The sequence below is a fragment of the Malaclemys terrapin genome, chromosome 21, assembly GCF_027887155.1.
Source record: "Malaclemys terrapin pileata isolate rMalTer1 chromosome 21, rMalTer1.hap1, whole genome shotgun sequence".
NCBI classification, from domain to species: Eukaryota; Metazoa; Chordata; order Testudines; family Emydidae; genus Malaclemys; species Malaclemys terrapin.
In genome coordinates this window covers 17117472-17136189 of record NC_071525.1, presented here as the reverse complement: position 1 = coordinate 17136189, position 18718 = coordinate 17117472, and the positions used below count along the sequence as shown (strand labels likewise).

At 56.6% G+C, this 18718-nt stretch overlaps 1 pseudogene; it reads left to right on the top strand.

Annotated features, from left to right (window-relative positions):
* The first annotated feature begins 1182 nt into the window (after window positions 1-1182).
* Window positions 1183-16557, top strand: LOC128827359 (HAUS augmin-like complex subunit 5; annotated as a pseudogene).
* Window positions 16558-18718: the final 2161 nt, after the last annotated feature.

The following is an 18718-nucleotide window of genomic DNA, read 5'->3' as shown; positions in this document are numbered from 1 at the left end:
CATGAGGACAGAGCTCTCCTCTGCCCCCTAGAGGGGAAGTGGGAATTAGCAGGGAAGCCAGGGCAGTGGTTCTCAAACTTTTGTGTTGATGACTCCTTTTACACATTACAGAAGCAGTTTTTCCTCTCCTGGAATTGACACCTCCTCATCTATTATTGGGAGTGGACTACATCCACCCTGATTGAATTGGTCCTATCAACACCGGTTCTCCACTTGCGAAGTAACTCCCTGCTCTCCATGTGTCAGTATATAATGCCTGCATCTGTAACTTTCACTCTATGCACCCGAAGAAGTGAGGTTTTTACTCACGAAAGCTTATGCCCAAATAAATCTGTTAGTCTTTAAGGTGCCACCAGACTCCTTGTTGTCCTTTTACACAGCAAGCCTTTGCAGTGCAATCCCCCTTAGAGATTAAAATCACCTTTTTATATTGAATACTATCAGGGCCGGCTCCAGCATTTCTGCCGCCCCAAGCAATAAAAAAAAAAGCCGCGATCATAATCGTGACCAGCGGCGGCAATTGGGAAAAAAAAAAAAAGCCGGGATCGGCGGCGGCAGTTCGGCGCCAGGTCCTTCGCTCCTAGAGGGAGTGAGGGACCTGCCGCCCCCGAATTGCCGCACGTGCCGCCCCTCTCCCTCCGCCGCCCCAAGCACCTGCTTGTTAAGCTGGTGCCTGGAGCCGGCCCTGAATACTATTATAAATGCTGGAGGTGACAGCTTGCGACACCCCCTCCCCCATGTAATCACCTCACGGCCCCAGTTTGGGAACCCCTGGGGTACAGAATGGCTCAGCAAAGACCCCAGAGGGAATTCAGTCTCCAGGGCACGTGAGCTGCGCCTTATCTTTGTTCTGCCAGAAGCCTCCAGGTGGCGCTGTTACAAATGGCGTAGGGGCCACCTTGGGGCCTATGGTGCGACCCACGGGAATGGGGGACAATGCAAATTGCAGCTCCCAGCAGGTCCTGCCACCCCGAACTACGGGCCCTGTCCCCCCAACTACAGCTCCCGGCAGGCCCCGCCCCCACCGAACTATGGGCCCCGCCCCCCCAACTACAGCTCCCGGCAGGTCCCGCCACCCCGAACTACGGGCCCCGCCCCCCCGAACTACAGCTCCCGGCAGGCCCCGCGGCTCCCATCGGGCTTTGCGGCAGCGGCTGGCACGCCTGGCTGTTCGGTCCCGGCATGGAGCGGGGCGGACCCGCGCTGGAGCTGAAGCTCTGGGCGGCCCAGGAGATGGGGCTGCCCCCCGCGAAGGTGCCCCCCGACGGGGCCTTCCGCCGGTGAGAGCCCCGGGCCCCCCAGCGCAGGATCCCCCCGGTTCCCCCCCTGCTCCCCGGGACTTCCCCCGTCTCCTGTTCCCCGGGTTCCCGTTTCCCTCCTTGTCCTCCCCGGGCTCCTGCAGCTCTCTCCCCCGGCCCCCTTCCCCTGTTCCCTCGGGGTCCCCGCTTTGGGGGGCGGCCTCGCTCCTCCCTCCTTGGACCCCCCGTGTCCCCTCTCCTTGGTACCTCCCTCCCTTCCTGCCCCAGCCCCCCCCCACGCCTATCATACACCCCCCCCCCGGAACCTCTCTACCAACCCCCCTGCCCTATGGCCCCCACCCCACCTGGCCCCATTCATTATGTTACAGCTGTGGGACCAGACCCCTCCCCCTCTGCTCTCCCCCAGAAAAGGGCCTGCCAGCCCCGGAGATGTTACCCCCGAGCCCTGTGAGGTTACCCGGATGAGCCAGGCCTGGTGGGGGGAGGGAAGGAAAAGGGGCAGGGACGTGAGGGGGGATATACAGCCCTGAACCGAGGGCCTCCCATGCTCCTTGTAGAGGTTTCCAGTCGTGTCCCCCTGGGCTGACGCTGTCGCTCTGTATCCCCAGGATGTGCTCAGGCCAGTGTGCGGAGATCTGGAGATATGTCACCCAACACGTTGTTGTACTTAAAGTACTGCACAGGATCTTTTCAGGGGGAATAAGGCAAAACGCCACATTTATTAGTAATACATGTATTCATTAACACTGTATTATATGTATATAATATATTACACTTACACTCACACACACACACAAACACACTCCGTCTTGTTGTTACCAATTAGTTGCTCGCCTTAACTTCACTGGCCAGGTGAGTTAGATGGGGGAGGGGGTGGAGCCGGGCTTCTGCCGATCCGGATCGATGCTCCCATGTTGACAAGACGAGACCCGGGGTCCTCTGCAAGACACCTCACTTTTATAGCAGCTTTCCTCTTATGCAAATCTAGACCAGATTCAAACTCTGTGTCTGTGTCCATTGGTCCTTTGTGCTGCTTTCTTTTGAGTGTTGTCCCAATGCTGCAAAGAGGGTGTTTCCAAAAGAAGGTGCTTGCTTCTAACCCCCCGAGGCAGTCGGTATGTCTGCTTGTCTTTAATGAGCCCACTTGACACGTTTTATTGTCCTTGGGTCTGGCTCCCAGCCCCTCTCCAACAGTTGAGGCTGTCTGGAGGTGCTGCCTTCCATGCCTTGCTCATCCACACCTCATTCATTCAACAGGGCAATTGATTAAGAGTGGGGGGGGGGGAGAGCTCTTGTTCTACTGCTAGCAAAAAGAATTTTTTCTTCTATCTTATTCTATCCTTAGGGGCTATAATATTATACCAAGGGCAATGCAAAGTTTCTAAATGAGGCTTTGATACAAAGTCCCATGAAAACAGAGGTCACACGTGGGTAGACCCACCACAAGCTTATATGAAGAGGCACAATGTAAAGTCATATGAAAATTATCAGAGATTTATCTACAACGTGCACCACCAGAGGTGAGAGGAATGGGGCGTGGGGCCTTTCCTCTCAAAGGGGGGGGAGGGATAGCTCAGTGGTTTGAGCATTGGCCTGCTAAACCCAGGGTTGTGAGTTCAATCCTTGAGGGGGCCACTTGGGGATCTGGGGCAAAATCAGTACTTGGTCCTGCTAGTGAAGGCAGGGGGCTGGACTTGATGACCTTTCAAGGTCCCTTCCAGTTCTAGGAGATGGGATATCTCCATTATAAAAAGGGCCGCTGGCTCCCACCCGGCCCCACAGCAGGGGACTGGCTGGTTCAGGAAGGCAGGGAATGGGACATGGGGCTTTCTGCTTTTCAGGTCTCCTCCTAGAGCCAGGGGTAGAGTCCTGGCTCCCGGTCCCCCTGCTCTAACCACTGGAACCCACTCCCCTCCCAGAGCCATTGCTGTTTCTGCAGTAGATTCATCCCTCTCTCTTTCCTCACAGGAATGTGAAGAAGATCCGAGGGAACTTGCTGTGGTATCCTTTCCTCGTCCCCCTCTGCCCTTGGGGACTTGTTACTATGGGCAACTTTCTCACCAAGGGGCCCATCCAGCCCAGTATCCCACCCCGTCCCTGCCTCCTAGATCAAGCCCCTCGGCCCATCCAGTCTGGTGTCCCTGTTCCCCTATAGCAGTGGGGAGCGGGTTTAATTTCCTTGTTGACCCTTGGCTGGCGTCTGTCTCCTGGCCTTGGACCCCCCGTGCCTGGTGGCTTCGACCTCTCCCTGACATCTGTCCGTTCAGGCCTCTGTCGCTCTCCACGTTCAGCCTCCTTTACTCAGGCCTTGCCTCAGGTACCAGCATCTGGAGGAGGCAGAGGTGAGGGGGCCAGTGGAGACTGCTGGTTGAATGGGGTATGGGGCAGGTGTGGATAGGGGCGTGTGGGTGAGGGCTGTCAGTGGGATGGGATGGGACGAGTGTTGTGGGTGGGACTGGGTGATGCTATGCGGTGTGGTGGGTGGGAGCGGTGGGTAGGGGATGGTAATCGGGATTTGGAGGGGCGGGGACGGGGATCAGGGTGCTGTGGGGTGGGATAGAGTGGATCAGGGTAGGGGATGGAGTCGTGGGGCAAGGTGAGGATCAGGTGGTGCTATGGGGTGGGATAGGGTGGGAGCTGTGGGTGGGAAGTCAGTTGGGGTGGGATTGTGATGCAGAGGGGTGCTATGGGGTGGGATAAGGTAGGGGTGTGACGAACTGGGCCTGTTCTCACGGTGGTCTGTGAATGCTGACAGGGGAGTGTGCTGGGATAGTCTGCATTGCAGAATGGGATCTGCCCGAGGGCGCCCGAGGGCGCATACCTGAGTGTGTAACATGAGAACCCAGGAAGGGGTTGAAGGCGAGGCGACTCCTTAGCCCGGGAAACTGAACAAAGGCTGTGGGAGGGGTCGTAAAAGGAGAGTGCTGGAAGCAGGGAGAAGGAGGCTGGAGAGATGGCTGGGAGGCAGGGATGGCTCTGACCCCCCCAAAGGGGGGTGGGCGGGCATGCCCTGGGACCCCAAGCTGGACCTAACTGAGGGGGGGCCCTGTTGTCTGTGCCTGCAAGACCTGTCTTGGACTGTATTCCTGTCATCCAAATAAACCTTCTGCTTTACTGGCTGGCTGAGAGTCGCAGTGAATCTCGGGAAGAGGGGTGCAGGGCCCTAACTCCCCCACAATCCGCAACAAGGGGACAGAGGGTGTCTTGTTGCTCAGCTGTTGGTCTTGGAAATGGGGGTGGGATCAGTGGGGCGGGAGAATGGGGTGCTGTGGGGTGGAAGAGGGGCCCTGCCATGGGGTGAGCAGGATGCCTGGGTCTATAGCGGTGGGTGGATGGGGGGCACACTCAAGGGCGAGGCTGTCCAGGAGAAGCCCCACCCCCAGTCGGTGTCCCCCCCTCCTCACAGGGAAAGCCCAGCAGGTTGGAACCGGAGCAGGAGCGGCGCCGGAAGCTGGCCCAGGGCGTGGCCCGCCTGCGTGGGGAGCTGCAGCAGTTGGACCTGCAGATGGAGACGGCCCAGCGCAAGGTCATGGCTGACGGTAAGGGGGGAGCCCCAAGGATCTGTGGGGCCAGCATAGTGTGTGCCCCCAGCGCTCTACCCCAGCCCATCACTGTGGGGGTGGGGGGCACAAAGTCCACCCCAGTCCTCCCATCTGTTCTCCCCCAGCACACAGTGGGACCGTCCCCCTGCAGCCCAGATCCATTTCCCCCACTTCTTCGTGGGGGTCAGGATTGTTCCCCTACCCTGCCCTCCTTGGGGGCACCATCTCCCCACGTGGTCTCTTCCCCAGCCGCAAGGTTCCCGTGGCCCATGGGGCTGCTGCTTTTTCCCCCCATGCTCCCTCCCCAGACAATTGCCTGTGGGATTCACACCCATCACCTCAGGATTCCTGGGTTCTGTCTCCTACTCTGGGAGCAGGGGAGGGGGAGAGGCTGGGAGCCAGGACTCCTGGGTTCTATCCCCAGCTCTGGGAGGGGAGTGGGACCTAGCGGTTAGCATCTGGGGCTCGGGGTGGGGTTTCCCTGATGCTCTTTCTCCTCCCACCCCACAGAGGTCTCCCTGGAGGCGGCCCAGGAGCGGATCAGCGACGCCCAGCGCCGCTCCCTGCTGCTCAAGGCCTATGCGGCCCGCACGGCCAAGGAGCGCCAGCAGCTGCAGGCCAGTGTAACACAGCTGGGGGGCGGCTGGAGCAGCTGCAGGACATCAGCAGGTGTGTGGGGGGGGGGGTTCCATCCTTAGCATGGGGTCCCCACTGCTCCTGGTCACATCCCCCAGAATCCTTTGCTCCCGAAGCACTACCCAGTGAACATCTCTGCTGGGTAGTAACTCCCAGAATCCTTTGTTCCTTGGGAGGGGGTCCCATGACATGTGGCATTAGGGATAGGGGACTGCCCATCCTGGGTAGCATCTCTCTGGATCCTTTGCTCCATGGCAGAGTCCCACTGGGGATGGGGCCTGGGTTGGGGTGAGGGTGGGGGGATGTCCTGAACTGCGCTTCCCCCCCTCCCCCACCCTATTTTCACGGCCTCCTCTGGTCTCTGCAGAAAGGCCAAGGTGGAGCTGACGGTGGGAGGGAAGGTGCCTGACCTCGGATTTTGCTGGCGTGGAGCCTGAAGTACTGGTGAGTGGGGAGGGGACAGTGGGTAGATTCCCGGGTGGGCGGAGAGGAATTTGGGAATCCTGCTGCCCTGTGCTAGTTGGGGATTGTGATCTGGGGATCCCAGTCCTGGGATCTTGAGGGGATCTGGGGATCCCAAGGCAGGATCTAGTGACACAGGGTACCCGGTGATCTGAGCCCTGTGAATGCCAGCATGGGGCTCTGGTGATCTCACCGTGGGATCTGGTGATGGGGTTTGTTGGGGAGGAGGAGCGAATCGGACTGAGCCTGGTGCCGGGACCCGGGGGGAGTCTGTCAGGCCATTGGCAATCAGGTCTTGGGATCCTGAGGGATCTCACTGAGCCTGGTGCCTGGATCCCAATAAAGGGGGAGGATCCAGTAGATCCTGGTGATTCCACCAGTGATTCCTGGTGATCTGCAGCTTTCTTGAGGGCCGTCATCTCCTCCCCACCCCGGGAACCCGTCCAAGTGTCTGTCCGTCTCTCCGCAGAGGGACGTGCGGACGGCCTGCCAGCTGCGCTTCCACTTCCTGAAGTCGCTCATCGAGCACAGCACGTCTGGGGCCCTCCCGTAAGAGCCTGCGAGCTCCCCTGCCCTCCCCTTCCCCTCCGCCGCTCTGTTTCTGACCCGCCCCATGTGTGTGTCTCTCAGCAGCGGGACAAGCGAGGAGCTGCTGGAGGCATCCTACCGGCACTGGTTGAGCACGGTGGAGGTAACGGGAGAGGGAGGCGCAATAGGGTAGGGACCCTGGGGACGTCTCGCATGATGCAGAGATGCAGCCACCTCTGAGCTGGGAACAGCTGCACGTAACACTGCACTGGGTCAGCTCACCTGGTGCTAAGGTGCAGCCACAGCTGGGAGGGGCACCTGCGCGCCCCTTAGCGCCGGGCATTGGGGCAGCCCTGACTGCTGGGGGATCCCCCCCACCCTGCTCCCTTCAGCACAGCGCCCCCTAGCACTGCACTGGGGTATTGGAGCCAGCCCTGATGGAGGGTACAGGGTCCCTCATCCCACCTCTCTGCCCACGCAGGACATCGTGGGTTCCCACCCTCCCAACCACGGCCTGTCAGCCCTGGAGCACCTGGCCCTGGAGAACACCCTGCAGATGCTAGAGCTCACCAGCCGCATTGACATTTCCCGCGACGTAGAGGCGCTCAAGTGGGTACCACTAAGGGGGTGGCAGTGTGGGTGCATGGTGCTGTACGGAGCCGTCGCCCCCCCAGTGGTGGTGGCTTGTACTGGGGGGCGGGTAGGGTGGCAGAGTCAGAGCTTGGGAGAGGGGCTGCTGTGGGGCTTTGGCCCCCTGGTGGTGGCAGTTTGTACTGCAGGGGGCAGAGTCAGGGCTCTGGGGGGCTGTCACCCCAGCGGTGCTGCAGTGACCCATGGCACCAGTGCGGGGGCCTGTACCTCTGCCCTCTGGCCTGCAGGTTCCGCTACGAGAGCGCCCGCCTGGAGACCTGGCGGGGCCGCCAGCAGCCCTGCCCTCGGTCCGGGGCCTCATACAGGTGAGTGGGGACATGGGGAGGGGCAGGCAGGGCTGCATCTGGGGGCTGGGCAGTCCCAATGGGTAGGATATAGTGCGGGGGGGGGGCACATCGGGGGGCTGGAGGTTCCGGGGGCTGGGATATAGCAGGGGAGGGGACTGTATCTCAGTGCTGGGGGGTCCCAGGGACTGCGGGGGGACCTCAGGGCCATATCTCCAGCTGGGATATAGTGGGGGAGGGGGCAGTGTCCCCTGGCCCCTCCTTACCTGCTCCCTCCCCCTGGCTGCAGGAAGACTGGAGCAGGTGTGAGGAGCTGTGGGTGCAACGGCTCCCCCTACAGGCCCGGGAGCAGCGCGGCACGGCCCAGCTGGTCTCCCTCCTGCAGGAGATGCACCGGCTGCTGGCGGAGGGCTCGGAGCGTGCCATCCTCACCAGGTAGCTGCCCCAGCCCCTGGGAGACACCCCGCCCCCTGCGCTCACCCCTGCACAGTTGGTGACCACCCACTCCTGGGAGACCATCCCCTGCTGGGGAGACTTCCCGCTCCAGGGGTCCCCCTGCGCTGTGAGGGCCCCCTGGAGAGCGCTCCCTGTTGGGGAGACTACCCTGTTCCGTGGGGTCCCCCTGTGCTGTTGGGGCCTGTGGTGGGCACCCCCTGCCAGGGAGACATCCCCACCACCCAGGGTCCCTCCTGCACAGTCTGTGACCACCCACCCCTGGGAGAGTGCCCCCTGCTGGGAAGATTCCCTGCCCATGTGGTCCCCCCCGCCCCAGACCTACAGAGTGCGCCCCCTGCTGGTCCCCATCCGCCCGCTGAGCCGGCCTATCCCGCCCGGTCCCCAGGGCAGTGCTGGAGCTGGAGCTGCGGGCTGTGCGGCGGGCGGGGCTGCGGGATGGGCTGCACCGGGGCTGTCGGGAGCTGGAGTGGGAGGCGAGTGCCCGCCACGCCGAGCTGCAGGCCTTGCAGAGCAAGCGGCAGCGCATCTTGGATTTCCGCCACCGGTAGAGGGGGTGCATGCTGGGGGGAATATAGGGGTCTGGTGATGATGGGGGAAGGGAGGGAGTGGACAAGTTGTGGGAGGATGGGGGTGCCTTCTGGGGGGAAAGGGAGGGATCGCAGGGCTGAATATAGCGGTGCCTTCCTGGCACGGGGGGAGCAGGGACACTGTCTCGAAGCAACCCCAGGACTGAACCCCCCCCTCCCCAATACACCCAGCGCGAAAAGCAGCAGCACATCTGGGCGCTGATCAAAGGCACCTCCTGCATCAAATCCCAGCTCTGCAAGGACCAGGCCGAGGTGAGACACCCCCACCCGCCCGCACTATGGAGGAGGCTGTGGGGCGAGACTGAGGGGCACTGGCAGGGCTGCTGGAGTGGGCCCCAGGATTTGGATGGCAGGGAGCTGCTGGTTGGGCCTGAGGGGGCATGGCAGGGGGCTGTGGGGCTCAGGGCTGGGAGGGCAGGGGGTTGTGGGGCAGGACTGAGGGGCACTGGCAGGGCAGGGGGCTGTGGGGGTCAGGGCTGGGAGGGCAGGAGGCTGTTGGGCAGAACTGAGGGGTACCGGCAGGGTTGGGGGATTGGGGCTCAGGGCTGGGAGGGCAGGGGGTTCTGGGGCAGGAAAGAGGGGCACTGGCAGGGCTGGAGGTGTGGGGCTCAGGGCTGGGAGGGCAGGGGGCTGTGGGGCAGGACTGAGGGCTGGGACTGAGGGGCACCAGCATGGTCTCCCCCCACTCTCTCTCAGGTCCAGGCCTTCGTGCAGAGGAAGCTTCTGGGCCCGGAGCAGGACGTGACGCTGGAGTCGCAGCGGCTGCACGGGGGGGTGGAGCGCGAGGTCCGGCAGCTGGGGGCCATCGCCCTCCCCTGACTTCTGCGCCGCGGCCTCCTGGGGTGAGTCCCCCACCCCCCGCTCTGTCTGAACTGCCCTGTTCCCCTCGTCCCCTCTTGGGGTGCCCCAGGGGCTGGATCCCCATATGGGGGGAGCCCCCGGCCTTAGCGGGGAGTACCTTGGATGGAGGGCTGTGCTCCCTATCCCCCGCTACTGGACTTGGGGTATGCAGGATTCCTGGGATCTTGTCCCCCCTCCCCCCGCCTGTGCCCCATTGAAACAGGGCTCAGACCCGCCCCGAGATCTGCAGGTTCGAGGGGGTAGGTGCCCGCAGAGCAGTACTGATACTTTGCTTCTCTGCCCCATGCTGGGGGCGCCTGTCCTCTGCGAGGAGCATCAGTACTTGGGCAGTGGTATTAATGCTGCAGTAGCGGCATCGAGACAAGCAGGAGCGTTGGTGCTGGGGAATACTAATGAAAACCCGGTGTTCTCTGGGAGGAGAGCTAATACCCTGAGAATGGGGCAGGGGCTTTAATACTCTGGTGGGAGCATGAATACTCCCTCCAGGGTAATAATAATCTGAGAGCATCGGTACCCGACATCTGGGGTGGGAGGATTAATACTTTCTGGGCTGATAATGCTCTAGGAGCATTGGTAGCCTATAGCGGTGAGAGGAGCATTGATACTCTCTGAGATATTAATACTCTGCACTGGTATCTGCTCTCCTGGGGGTACCAATGCTGTACTACCCTGGCAGGCGGCTGTGACGACGGGGCCCCGCAGCCCTTCCCGGGGAGCAGGGGGGGAGGTGGGCTGGGCTGGGGTGCCTGGTGAGGATGGGGGGGTGCCGGAGAGTGGGGGGTTCAGGGGCTGATCCTTGGCTGCCCTGACCCAGTCGTCCCCGGCCTCCAGGTCCCAGCAGGTCCCGGCCCACGAGCTCTCCATCCATAGGCTGAGCCGGACGGCGCTCGCCCAGCACCGGGCCTTCCTCACTGTGTGCCAGGCTTCCGGCTTCCCTCTCTACAAGGTGAGACGCACACTTGGTGGAGCAATGGGGCAGGGAGCGGAGAGGTCTCCCCACAGGGCAGGAGTGAGACCCTCTTCTGGGGGGAGATGGGATGGGGGGCCCTGGAGGAGGGGGTGGGGCAGGAGCACCCCCCTAGTTTATTCTGCATTAAACCTCCCTAGAGCCCCATGGGGAGTGATCTTGGGCGGGGGGGGGGGCAAGGCCCTGTCTCCCCTCACCCCCGTCTCTGCCCCAGGCCCCGGAGCACCTCCTGCCCCACGTGGCTGAGCTGAAGAAGGAGCTGCTGGCCCTGCGTGCCCAGCTGGGCTACAAGAAGTGGAAGATTGGACAAATGACCAGGGAGGAGTATAAAAATATTGCTCAGGCGTGCAGGAGTGAAATCAGGAAGGCCAAATCACACTTGGAGTTGCAGTTAGCAAGAGATGTTAAGAGTAACAAGAAGGGTTTCTTCAGGTATGTTAGCAACAAGAGGAAAGTGTGGGCCCCTTACTGAATGAGGGAGGAAACCTAGTGACAGAGGAAGTGGAAAAAGCTAATGTACTCAATGATTTTTTTGCCTCTGTCTTCACGCACAAGGTCAGCTCCCAGATTGCTGCACTGGGCAGTACAGCATGGGGAGAAGGTGACCAGCCCTCTGAGGAGAAAGAAGTGGTTCGGGACTATTTAGAAAAACTGGACGTGCACAAGTCCATGGGGCCGGATGCGCTGCATCCGAGGGTGCTAAAGGAGTTGGCGGATGAGATTGCAGAGCCATTAGCCATTATTTTTGAAAACTCATGGCGATCGGGGGAGGTCCCAGATGACTGGAAAAAGGCTAATGTAGCGCCCATCTTTAAAAAAGGGAAGAAGGAGATCCGGGGAACTACAGGCCAGTCAGCCTCACCTCAGTCCCTGGAAAAATCATGGAGCAGGTCCTCAAGGAATCAATTATGAAACATTTAGAGGAGAGGAAAGTGATCAGGAGCAGTCAGCATGGATTCACAAAGGGGAAGTCGTGCCTGACTAACCTAATTGCCTTCTATGATGAGATAACTGGCTTTGTGGATGAGGGGAAAGCAGTGGATGTGTTATTCCTTGACTTTAGCAAAGCTTTTGATACGGTCTCCCACAGTATTCTTGCCGCCAAGTTAAAGAAGTATGGGCTGGATGAATGGATGTAAGGTGGCTAGCAAGCTGGCTAGATCGTCGGGCTCAACGGGTAGTGATCAATGGCTCCATGTCTAGTTGGCAGCCGGTTTCAAGCGGAGTGCCCCAAGGGTCGGTCCTGGGGCTGGTTTTGTTTAATATCTTTATTAATGATCTGGAGGATGGTGTGGACTGCACTCTCAGCAAGTTTGCAGATGACACTAAACTAGGAGGCGTGGTAGATACACTAGAGGGTAGGGATTGGATACAGAGGGACCTAGACAAATTAGAGGATTGGGCCGAAAAAAACCTGATGAGGTTCAACAAGGACAAGTGCAGAGTCCTGCACTTAGGACGGAAGAATCCCATGCACTGCTACAGACTAGGGACCGAATGGCTAGGTAGCAGTTCTGCAGAAAAGGACCTAGGGGTCACAGTGGACGAGAAGCTGGATATGAGTCAACAGTGTGCTCTTGTTGCCAAGAAGGCTAACGGCATTTTGGGCTGTATAAGTAGGGGCATTGCCAGCAGATCGAGGAACGTAATCGTTCTCCTTTATTCGACATTGGTGAGGCCTCATCTGGAATACTGTGTCCAGTTTTGAGCCCCACACTACAAGAAGGATGTGGAAAAATTGGAAAGAGTCCAGCGGAGGGCAACAAAAATGATTAGGGGTCTGGAGCACATGACTTATGAGGAGAGGCTGAGGGAACTGGGATTGTTTAGTCTCCAGAAGAGAAGAATGAGGGGGGATTTGATAGCAGCCTTCAACTACCTGAAGGGGGGTTCCAAAGAGGATGGAGCTCGGCTGTTCTCAGTGGTAGCAGACGACAGAACAAGGAGCAATGGTCTCAAGTTGCAGTGGGGGAGGTCCAGGTTGGATATCAGGAAAAACTATTTCAGTAGGAGGGTGGTGAAACACTGGAATGCGTTACCTAGGGAGGTGTGTTGTACTTAAAGTACTGCACAGGATCTTTTCAAGGGGAATAAGGCAGAACGCCACATTTATTAGTAATACATGTATTCATTAACACTGTATTATATGCATATAATATATTACACTTACACTCACACACACACACAAACACACTCCGTCTTGTTGTTACCAATTAGTTGCTCCCCTTAACTTCACTGGCCAGGTGAGTTAGATGGGGGAGGGGGTGGAGCCGGGCTTCTGCCGATCCGGATCGATGCTCCCATGTTGACAAGACGAGACCCGGGGTCCTCTGCAAGACACCTCACTTTTATAGCAGCTTTCCTCTTATGCAAATCTAGACCAGATTCAAACTCTGTGTCTGTGTCCATTGGTCCTTTGTGCTGCTTTCTTTTGAGTGTTGTCCCAATGCTGCAAAGAGGGTGTTTCCAAAAGAAGGTGCTCGCTTCTAACCCCCGAGGCCGTTGATATGTCTGCTTGTCTTTAATGAGCCCACTTGACACGTTTTATTGTCCTTGGGTCTGGCTTCCAGCCCCTCTCCAACAGTTGAGGCTGTCTGGAGGTGCTGCCTTCCATGCCTTGCTCATCCACAACTCATTCATTCAACAGGGCAATTGATTAAGAGTGGCGGGGGGAGAGCTCTTGTTCTACTGCTAGCAAAAAGAAATTTTTCTTCTATCTTATTCTATCTTTAGGGGCTATAATATTCTACCAAGGGCAATGCAAAGTTTCTAAATGAGGCTTTGATACAAAGTCCCATGAAAACAGAGGTCACACGTAGGTAGACCCACCACAAGGTTATATGAAGAGGCACAATGTAAAGTGATATGAAAATTATCAGAGATTGATCTACATTGTCCCCCTTTTGACCTCTCAAGAACAATTCTTGAGTGGTCACCATATAAATCTTTTGTATTTGTTGCAAACAAACCAAACAATTATAACCAGGTGAATATAACTAAAACCATTACGATTGACTAAACACCAGATATAACATAAACACAAATGCAAACAATTATAATTATAATAATTGGAAATACAACAAAACCATTACCATTACAATAATTGGGTACATTAACAAACAAAATGAGGCCCAAGTTTGATGCTGCAATAGCCATCAAACAATAAAAGTCACTGAGGTCAGGACCTTCTTAAGCACACACAACAAATAAGATTTTGTAGGAGTACCACAGTTGTTATGCAAGATTAAGCTGATTTGGACTTAAACTAACATTCAGTTGCTAAAATGTTGTAGAATTCCCTGTTTTTAACAGTTGTTCTCAGAGGTTTCTGGGGACCTGAAAGATGGGGCCATACAATTATGGGCCAAGGTCTTACAGGTTATGGGGGCCCAAGAACTACCCTTCAGGGCTTGGGGAAGTAGAACCAGAGTGCATAGAGGAAAGTGTGGAATTAATAATAATACAAGCAAATGTAACTAACAATACAAATATATTAATAACAAAAATTAACAACAAAATGACTATTAGAGAACCTAACAAAAAATAAACCTGATGCATTGGGGACCACCGTTTTTTTTGGACACAAGTGGTGATTGATAAAGTGGATGGACATGGGGGAAGTAGAGAGAGGAAAAGACATTTGCCCTGTCTAGTGTAGTATCCCCTCTTTTTCTGGACCCAATGCTAGCACAGGACACCAGAGACAGACACAGAACATGCAACACAGAACACTGAACACAGACTCTGTCATGACACTATAACCATGGTATTTTATAACTCTTCAGCTGGTACCAGCTCTCCTGATGTTCTGGTTCAGAGCCTGAAAGATAGAAGCTTGGAAACAAATTAGCACAGTGCTTTCACCCTGGCAGAACCTGCTTGGTCTCTGCCACAGTGTGTTTGGTACTTGGGGCTGCACGAATGCTAATTAAATGGTGCATTTTTTGTGAGTGTAAATCCTCCCTTTCTCTCAGTAAAAGGGGGTTAACACTCCATCTAGAAAAAATAAAATTCTGTTTTAAAATTTCCAGCCATTTTGCCATGGACTGGAGATCTGAGGCAGAAGCAGGGACTGTTGTTAACTGTTTTAATGGCACTTTGGCCCTGGGAGGAGGAATTTACCCAAATATCCCCCTTCCCAATCTCCAGAGGGGGCCCAAAGGTCTGCCCCCTTCTGGGGTCTCAAATGTTTCTTCTCCTGATGTTACTGCTGCTGTAAGATTTGAGAGTGCTGTTTTAACTCTTTGTACCCAACCTGTTTTTCAGTTTTTTTATCTGTTGCTTGCCTGGGCCCGATCCTGCTTTTTCCAATAAACAGTTCCTTTCCATGGGCACAAGCCTTGTTCCACTACCAATTTAGCAAGGAGGGTGGGCTTTCCAACTAGCCCCCACCCTTCCTGGTCCCATTCCTTAAACATTTTCTTCAAAATTGTGAAATTACCACAATATTACTTACAAAAAACAAAACAAAACAAAAACAAACAAACAAACATAAACCACACTACACTGCCCAAACTCCTATATCCTTCAGAGTTTGGTTTAACAGAACAAGATCTGTATTTTATGTTTTTAACCCACTCTGGGCCAGAGGGAGAGACGCTAAGCTCCCTCTGTATTACTCGGTCTGCTACCACCGAGGGTTCATACACCAATTATACAAATCCTTCCCCGGATCAGAGTGAGAAACACTAAGTTCTCCTCTTTAGCTCAGTCATGAACACAATTTAAACCTAAACTCCTATATCCTTCAGAGTTTGGTTAATTAACTGAAAGTTTACGCTCTTTTTCCTCTAGTGCCAGGCTTGCTAAAGCTGGCGGTGTGCACACCAGTTTTGTAATAACTGTGGGTTCTGTGCTTGCTCCCCCTTTCGCATTCTCCACCGAAATGTTGTACTTAAAGTACTGCACAGGATCTTTTCAGGGGGAATAAGGCAAAACGCCACATTTATTAGTAATACATGTATTCATTAACACTGTATTATATGTATATAATATATTACACTTACACTCACACACACACACAAACACACTCTGTCTTGTTGTTACCAATTAGTTGCTCCCCTTAACTTCACTGGCCAGGTGAGTTAGATGGGGGAGGGGGTGGAGCCGGGCTTCTGCCGATCCGGATTGATGCTCCCATGTTGACAAGACGAGACCCGGGGTCCTCTGCAAGACACCTCACTTTTATAGCAGCTTTCCTCTTATGCTAATCTATACCAGATTCAAACTCTGTGTCTGTGTCCATTGGTCCTTTGTGCTGCTTTCTTTTGAGTGTTGTCCCAATGCTGCAAAGAGGGTGTTTCCAAAAGAAGGTGCTCACTTCTAACCCCCCCCTCCCCCCCCCCCCCCCCCCCCCCCGAGGCCATGGGTATGTCTGCTTGTCTTTAATGAGCCCACTTGACACGTTTTATTGTCCTTGGGTCTGGCTCCCAGCCCCTCTCCAACAGTTGAGGCTGTCTGGAGGTGCTGCCTTCCATGCCTTGCTCATCCACACCTCATTCATTCAACAGGGCAATTGATTAAGAGTGGTGGGCGGGGAGAGCTCTTGTTCTACTGCTAGCAAAAAGAAATTTTTCTTCTATCTTATTCTATCTTTAGGGGCTATAATATTCTACCAAGGGCAATGCAAAGTTTCTAAATGAGGCTTTGATACAAAGTCCCATGAAAACAGGTCACACGTGGGTAGACCCACCACAAGGTTATATACCCACCACAAGGTATATATATGTACCACAAGGCACAATGTAAAGTGATATGAAAATTATCAGAGATTTATCTACAGGTGGTGGAGTCTCCTTCCTTGGAGGTTTTTAAGGCCCGGCTTGACAAAGCCCTGGCTGGGATGATTTAGTTGGGAATTGGTTCTGCTCTGAGCGGGGGTTGGACTAGATACCTCCTGAGGTCCCTTCCAACCCTGAGATTCTATGATTCTAAGAGCCAGGCGTTGGCCAGCCTGCAGCAGCGCCAGGGCTCCCCGGGGACCGACGCACAAGGTGAGATCCCCTCCATGGCTCCAGACGGACAGGGGGACGCCCCCCCCCCACCTGAGGACCCTTCCTAGGGTCTGCAAGGGGCACGAGCCGGCCTGAGGGGCGGCAGGACCATGGCATCCATCCAGCAGCTCAGCACACCCCTCCCCCCGCCCCCCCAAAGCCATAACTCCTCCAGGCCTCACTGACGTCTCTTCCCCCAGCCCTGGTGCAGGCCCTGCGGGACCACGACCGGGAGCAGGCCGGAGCCCTGGGGCCGCGGATCCAGCTGGTGATGGAGCAGTGCAGGCAACGCATCGAACGTTATTGTTCTCTAATAAAATTTATATCTTGATTTTATCAGTTTAATCCTCATTTATTCTATACGATTAAGCCGCTACCTTGATCTATATAGCAGTATATCTGCTACACTAAGCACAAGCAGTGGGAATGCATCCTACTGCTCCTAAAACTCAGCCCAAACTGCTGGCCTCTACTCCAGCATGCCACCGGGCCCCGCCACTGCCAACTCTACCGAGAGTGGTCCTCAGGGCGCTTCCCGAGAGACCCCAGGGGTCTCCAAGCCACAGCAAGTCACCAGCTGCAGAGGAAAGAGGGAGCGGGGGAAAGACCCCCCAGATGCTACCACAGGAAGCTCCCGCATCCCGAGACCAGCCTGCAGGGACATCAGGGAGAGGAGGAACATCCACCCCGCTCCTCAGCCACAGCGAGGTCACCCCGCCGTGGTCCTGCCGCCGGTAGACTCTCCGACCGACCAGCAGCTGCAACCACCTGGAGCCTGCCCTGCCGTACTTCTGCCGCCAGGGAAGCCCCTCGCAGATGGCCAGCTGCAGGGTGCCCGCCACACCATGCAGCTATCACGGACCAGCCGCCGGAGAACCCCGCTGCCCAGCTGCTGCTCCTCCCGCCAGGGGACTGCTTCCTTGGATCCCAGCCGCCTGGGAAACCCTCCGGCGCCCAGCTGCTGCTCCGGACGCCGGGTAAGTGCCCCAGAGAACCCCAGGACTTACCCGCATGTGGAGACTCTCCCACAGCCCCCCCACCGCCCATGCCGCCGGGGGACCCCTGCCCTGCGTCCTAGCCGCTGCCCCATGTGCGGACTGGGGACCCCTGCGGCGTACCCGAGCCGCCGCTGCCACCGCCGCCTGGGACGTCGAGCGACCTCAGCCCCGCTCCCCGGCTGGCGCTACCCGAGTAGCCTGGGGAGCCCCGTGGCGTGCTCCAGCCGCCGCCGCCCCTCGGGACGCCGGGCAACTCCAGCCCCGCTCCCCAGCCGCTGCTGCTCGACCGCCATGGGGAGCCGCACCACCTGCCCCAGCCATCGCTGCCTGAGCCCCTGGGGGTCTCCTGCACCGCGCCGCTGCCGCCTATACAGCCAGGGGACCCCCACCACCTGCCCCGGCCGCCACCGCCCGAGCGGCCGGGGGCTTCCCACCCTGTGCTCCAGCCGCCAATGCACGCAACGTCCGTGGAGCTCCCTGATGCGCCCCAGCAGATGAGACCCCGGCCCGCCGCCTACCAGCTGCCACAGTGCCTGAGAGAATCGCCTACCCGCCACTCGACGCTCCAGCTGCCGAACGATCCCTACGCAGTCCATCAGCCGCTTCAGCCGCCGGGAGACCCCCCAACCACTCCACTACTGCCCCAGCAGCTAGGGACCCCCCCCCACGCTCCTGTTGCCCCAGCCAACAAGAGACCCCCACACCGCCCAGCAGCAGCTGCACCCATCGACCACTCCCCCGCCATGTCCCTCAGTCACCTCGGGAACTCTGCGCTTGCACACTAAGAAATGGGCAGTAGCCCACGAAAGCTTCTGCTCTAATACATTTGTTAGTCTCTAAGGTGCCACAAGGACTCCTGTTCTTTTTGCGGATACAGACTAACACGGCTGCTGCTCTGAAACTTACCTGCGTGCGTGCAAGCCATCGTTCTTGGGGAGTCCTTTGCTGGCAACATTTGCAGTGCTGACTCACAGTCCTCAAGATCAAGCCCTTAGAAGAGAGAACTGTGACTGCAAATCAGAGGTCATCTAGTCCAACCCCCTGCATCCTTCCTGGGACTCTCAGTCCTCTTCTAAGGGCTTGATCTTGTATTACTGAAGTCAGTGGGAATTTTACCACTTGTTTTGCTTGGATCTGAACTGGTTCCATACTGGAGCTCCTGGAACAGTCCTCTCTCCTCCATGTGATCTCATCCTGCTCCCTGCGTAACAACAGGAATATTTTCACAAGGGGAAAGGAATGGAACAATTCCCTTCTATGGGGGGGTAACACAGCTGAGAGACACGTACCCAAAACCCCCACTTCCATAACGTGTAAGAACCAATCTTTTCAAAATTTTATGAAAGAGTAAAATAGAAATGAAAAAAGTAGCTGTTCAAGTAGGTAAACCCCCATCAGAAAAAACAACAACATACAAAACAATCAAATGATCTGAGCACCGATAGAACCCAAAAAATTATTTTCTATTTTTTGAACAACCCTGTTCTCCCCGGA